The sequence below is a fragment of the Artemia sp. Qi Xiang Cuo genome, chromosome 4, assembly GCF_049724085.1.
Source record: "Artemia sp. Qi Xiang Cuo chromosome 4, ASM4972408v1, whole genome shotgun sequence".
NCBI lineage: Eukaryota > Metazoa > Arthropoda > Branchiopoda > Anostraca > Artemiidae > Artemia > Artemia sp. Qi Xiang Cuo.
The window spans coordinates 54,657,982-54,664,353 of NC_142797.1; the positions used below are offsets into that span (position 1 = coordinate 54,657,982).

The 6,372-nt window shown below is 34.6% G+C and overlaps 1 protein-coding gene across 1 annotated transcript in view; it reads right to left on the reverse strand.

Annotated features, from left to right (window-relative positions):
• The window catches only part of Elo68beta (Elongase 68beta), a 141,510-nt gene extending 139,621 nt beyond the window's left edge, over positions 1-1,889 (reverse strand). The window contains exon 1 of the mRNA XM_089088416.1: positions 1,762-1,889. The gene's annotated coding sequence lies outside the window, so the exon portion shown is untranslated. The remainder of the gene's footprint in view (positions 1-1,761) is intronic.
• Positions 1,890-6,372: the final 4,483 nt, after the last annotated feature.

Sequence of the window (6,372 nt, forward strand, 5' to 3'; positions counted from 1 at the left end):
TACTCCAGCTATGGTTCAGCAGTCCCATAAAACCTGATGATTATGCTAGGTAAGGGACTAGTGGCATATTGGTCTCAAAATGTGGCTCGGCTCATTACCCTAAGAGGAGAAATGGCAGCAAACCTTTCCAAAATTGATGGGGGAGGGTAAAAAGAGTATTTTTTTTTTCTATTAACAAGTTTTGTTGCGTATTTTTGAATTCTCTTTTTTAACATAAATGTGGTGTTCTAAGGTAGGAGGGGTAGATGTCAAATCTATCTTCCTCACTAGGTTTCCGTTTGAACAATTTTTCAAAAAAGTGTACAATCTAGTCACGTGACGTTTCGTAGAATCAAATGTGTTGTTTTAAGCGTCAATATTTTTAACTCATTATATCAATATGAAATAAATGTTTTTAGACAATGAGTTTTGTTTTGCGACTTATTGTAGCTGACCAAAAATATTCATTAATTTGAATATTTTTTTTCCATCAAAAGGATGTACAGATATATCTGTAGTATATTTGAGTTACCTTTTTATGTCTCTTATCCGAGATTCAGTAAAAAACGTGTTTTTTCACATAAAAGTAAGGCGCAACATCCTAACCTAAAACACAAAGTACGGTACCTAAATTGTAATAGATGACTAAAGAGAGCTGAGAGTCATGGTGTTCTTAACTTTGTAATTTACAATCAATTTAGAAAATTTTTCTACGAAAAACGATTTACAGAAAAAATTAAAAAGCTAAAATATACCAGGAACGAGCAGAAACCGAAAAATAAACGATATTTCAAGCTCAAAACCATCCTTTAAACGACAGAGCGTCATTTCTGCTTTAATGAAAACAATTTCTATTTCGACCTCTGTGTTTTATTTATCATATTATCAGCAAAAAAAGAAGAAAATCAACGTAGCAACTAAGATTACCGACTAGCGCTTACGAGCGTAATCTAACTACCTGATTAAAAAAATTGTCATCTGACACTGATTCAGGAATGGTAACTATTATTTCGGTTCGTTTTAAAAGTAAAAGTTTCTTTCGAAAATATATCTATGGTGATTTAAATAAAAGTATGAAACCCCTCCAAAATGGCATCAGATCAAAATGAAAAGTGTACCATTGGAATCAGTACGGTCGAAAACCTAGCATGGGGAAATTACAGCCCCCCTCCTTGATCAACAAGGAAAATCACTTTTTTCCAAGCGTAGCACTGAAAATTAACGTTGCAGTGTAAAGGGAAGATTTTCGATGTGAATAATACACATAAACTTAAGACCCGTAACATGAAACGTAACAACCTTAGGACTAAACGTATCGTAAAGTTTTACGTTTTCAATTTGAAAGAACCTTAATACTTTTATGTGTACTGGTGTTCGTTTCTAAAGGAATCAGCAATTTTCAATTTATTGATGTTATAAAAGAAGAAACGATTTAAAATTTGTTGTAATTTCATTAATTATAAATTACATTATTGTCTTTAGAAGGCTTAGAGGGTGTTAACCCTACTCTTATTTGTGTCAGTGTCTGTCCATCTAAAGTTTGACTTGACTATTTATTGCAATATCTGTTTGTTTCGAGTTTTATTTATTTGCTGATTGCGCTGGATATTCGTTTTAAGCTCGAATTATTAATTCAAGTAAATAATAATGCTACAGCTACACCTAGTAACAATTCATTTCAGCACCAAGCTGTCTAAGGCCAACACAACTACGTACGCTCCTTTTCCATCCCAATCTATTCAAGCACTCCCTATTTACATACTTCCAGGAATTTAAACTTACCTTGAATCTTTCCTTACGACCTGCTCTCACCTCATTCAAGGACGAACCGCTCTTCGTTAGGCCCTAGATGATTGGCCCACAAGGAAGATCAGTGGCAATCAGTCATCTTCTATCCACGGAAAGTGTCTCGTTATAGCCTTAGAAAGCGGAATTGGATTATCTTTTGGTTTAAAAGAGCCAGGTTATTAATCAGTTTAAGTGTAAAAGCCTTCATAGATAATTTTTCCCTCGAATGCCGTATTTCCCCAAGGGCCGTATTATGCTCAACAAGAGAAGAAGTGAAAAAATTTCTTTATCAAAAAAGCGACCAAAGTAACGCAAGCAAGCAAGCAGCAAAAGTTCATATTTATATTTTTTTTTCAACATTTCAACTTTTCATATTTTATCAGTACCAAGAAGTTGCTCTTTTAGCAAAGTTTTCTCAGTTTATGGTAAGACAGCAGAGCCAAACTTTCATTACTCTTGAAAAAAGAAAGAAAGAAAAATAGCAAAAAAACTACTACTACTACCACTAACAACTCACCGCAGCACCAAGCCGCCTGAGGCCAACACAGCTACGCACGCTCCTCCTCCACCCCAATCTATTCAAAGTCTCCCTTTTACATCCTCCCATGAAGTTCCCATTTCCTTTAAATCTTTCTTTATGACGTCCTCCCACCCGAGACGGGCACGACCTGCTTTCCGTTTAGCCCTAGATGGTTGGCCGAAAAGAACAATCGTCGGCAATCTGTCATCCTTCATCCGCACAACGTGCCCTAACCACCTCAACCTTTCTTTCATTATAGCCCTAGAGAGCGGTATTAACCTCATTCTTCGTATAGCCTATTTTTTGAAATATGGTCAATCAGCCGAGTAACCAGAACAATCCTTAAGCAAATTCTCTGGAAAACATCTAGCAAATCTTCATCCGCTTTTCGGAGCGTCCATGCTTCAGAGCCATATTTGACCACTGTCATCACTGTAGCTTCTAATATTCTAATCTTGGTTTGCAGACATATCTTCCTATTCTTCCAGACTTTTTTTAACTGTGAAAAAACACCCTGAGCCTTGGCTATTCTACTTTTAACATCCTCACTGCTCCCACCATCTTTACTAATAATACTACCAAGGTAGGTGAAGCTGCCCACTTGATCAATGTTTTCATTGCCCAACGTCACCGTTTGATCCTAACTTATTCCTAGCCTTAGTGTCTTAGTTTTCCTAACCTTACTTGTTGGGGCTATGCTAGCGGTATGAACTCATAAAACCGCTAAAAGTTGATTCATTTTGATCGCACTTTCATCTAGGATGCTTAAATCATCAGCATAATCCAAGTCTAGGAGACTTTTTCCTCCCCTTTTGATTCCGTGGTCTCCCATTGGCTTTCCTGTGCTCCTTAAAACAAAGTCCATCAAAATAATCCATATAAACGGGAATAGAACACAACCCTGCTTAACTCCTGATTTAATACAAAACCAGCTACTAACCTCATTTCCTACCTTAACCGCAGCAGTTTTATTCTCGTATAATCACTTTACTGTATTTGTTACTAAACTACTAAACTTACTAAACTAATCACTTTAACGTATTTGTCTGGTATACCATACAAGGATAAAACCTTTACCAAAGCTCTTCTATCAACAGAATCGAATGCTTGCTCATAATCTATGAAACTGAGGACCAAAGGTGTTTGAAAACTCAGGCACTTCTCAATTATTAGCCTAATAGTGAAAATTTGGTCGACACATCCTCTACCTTTTCTAAAACCGCACTGTTCTTCTCTTAAAGCTTTGTCTACGGCATCTCTCAGTCTAAAAAGTATCATATTACTAAGTAATTTGCTACCTACAGAAACCAGACTAATGCCTCGATATTTAGCATACTCACTTTTTCACCTTTCTTATAAAGTGGGTTAATTAAGGTTCTTCTAAAATCGCCTGGTACTTCTCCTTTTTTAAAAATGACATTTATAGTTTCTAGTAGCTTATTTCTAACCTCTGAGTCACCATATTTAAGAAATTCATTTACCACACTATCAGCACATGGAGGCCTTATTATTCTTTAATTCTCTTAGTACTGTCGCTAATTCCTCCTCACAAAACAGATCTTCCTTCACATCCAAGGTATCACAAACTTTTTCATTTTATTCTATATTTTTTCCTGCAACTCTATCTCGGTTAAGCAAGTTCTCAAAATGTTCGGCCCATCTCGCTTTAGTTTTTTCCTTGTCGCTAATTGCGACCCCATTCCTATCTTTAACTGGAACAAGTCCGGATCGCTTTTTATTAATTTATAATCAATTATCACAAAAAAGGCTATCGTCTATTAATTTGAGGGAAAGCGAACTTGAACAAAGGTTCTGGGATGCTAATTTAAGCATAATAGGACTTTATTTCTTCAGGTCTTAAATTTTCAAATTGCTTTTTATTAATTTATAATCAATTATCACAAAAAAGGCTTTCGTCTGTTAATTTGAGAGAAAGTGAACCTGAACGATGGTTCTGAGATACTAATTTAAGCATAATAGGACTTTATTTCTTCAGGTCTTAACTTTTCAAATTGCTTTTTATTAATTTATAATCAATTATCACAAAAAAGGCTTTCGTCTGTTAATTTGAGAGAAAGCGAACTTGAACAAAGGTTCTGAGATGCTAATAAAACTACGTCATGTGCAAAATCTCGATAAAGCACAATAAAATATAACCAAAAAAAAAAAAAAATGAGAAGTAGTGCGCAGAAAAGTAGTGAGACATAACAATTTCTATCTAGTAAAAAAAGAATCCATATTCAGCGATTTCTATGGACCAGATTATAAAGGTTTTTAGGACAATAAGGAAGGATTTGGGGGAAATAAGAATTTCATGGGAGGGGGCAAGGTATGAAACTTTGAATAGATCTGGTTAGAGGAGAAGCATTTGCAGCTATGTTGGCCTCGGGGGGCTAGGCGTGTCAATGAGTCTTAAGCACCGCTAGTATTGGGCTAAAAGTCTCCAGAGACGAAGCTTACTGCAAGGCCATAATTCCAGGGGCTCTTAAGAAGTGGTAGGGTAGGGAATTTATTGATCCATAAGGTAGCCATTTTTCCAGGGTGGCTAATAAAATTACATTTCTACGGTTTTGAGTTTCTTGTGATGAAATAAAAGTGTGATGAAAAAGTGTTTTCAACAATATGCTTTCTTTATTCAAAGTTTTTTATTTTCTATGTATCTAAGTATTTTTAAAATATGAAACTTACATTGAAAATTCAAGCACCATTATCCTTCATGTGTGGAATAGTGGTGCTAACAAAAGTGTCAATATTTTTTTTTCACCAAGAGGTAAAACTAGGATTAGTATGCAGCTTTAGCAGGGTCAAGAAACTTAAAACTGGAAGTTGAGGATATTACTTCATACAAATGATATATTTTTTTTTTTTTATAGATTTGCAAATATTAGCAAAAAAACCGGCTACAAACAGGTTGGCAGCTGAAAAGAAAAGAATGAGAGTTTTTATTAAAAAGACTATGCATATATATACAGTTATTTTTACTTGGTTGTTCAGTACTTAAGCTAACTGTTCAAAATGAAGTGTATGTTTATATTGACTGTTGTCCTGAGTAGCTCGATGGCGTATGAGGACACTAGTAAGACTTTGGAGACCATGAAAGTTAAAGAATCTATGATAGATACCAGTGTAAGGCAAGAACGAGATGAGAAAATGTTGGACTATATTGCACCTATGTATCCTAGGTATTTTCCGGCACCGTATCCCTACTACCAAACACCTATGTATCGATTTGTAAGACCTTATTCATATGTGTCACCATTTTCGTATTATCAGTATATTTCCCGACCAAACAATTTACAAAGAAGCCAACAAATGAAGAAGGAGCTGACAAGTGAAAAATCAGAAATAACAAGCAAAACAACAGCGAAAGGAAGGTTTCTATTCATTATTCCCATTTACACTTCACAGGGCACAGTCGGTAATGCAGAATCAAACAATATTGGGGAAAATACCTATATCTTGGCTCCTGAATCACCGGGAAGTTTTGGGAATTCGGGAAGTAGCTTAATATTGATACCACAGCCTTCTTTTGGTTAGTTTTCTTTTCCTTTTCTGATATTTTGATGTTATTGTTATGTAACTTGTATCTATTAAATTATTCATTAAGCTACCCCTAATTCATTTATGTTTATAATGGTAAGGAATTTAACTTGGTAATTTGAAGCACTAGGGAGATGTAGGACGTATTCAAACATTTTTTCATAAGGACAAAGGTAGGTTACATTAATGTTCGGTCTTACCATTAAAAGCTGTGTTTAAAGATATACTGAATATTAAATAGCAGCTTTTCAAGAAAAATAAAAGAATAACATCAAAAAAGTAAAAAATGAGAAGAAATTAAAGCCTATGACAGATAGAACTGAAAATTAATGAAAATTGAAATGAATAAAAAAATGAAACCCAAAGCAAACATTAATTATATCAAATGACGAATTCAAATTCAAATTAGTATATAAGATACCACAAATAAACATCAGTTAATAGTGGTCTTAAATACCATAAAGGCTAGATTGTTATTTGTGCTATAATGAAAGTTTAATAGTTCCTTAAATTGCTTAGTCAACTAATTTTTGCATACTTGATAG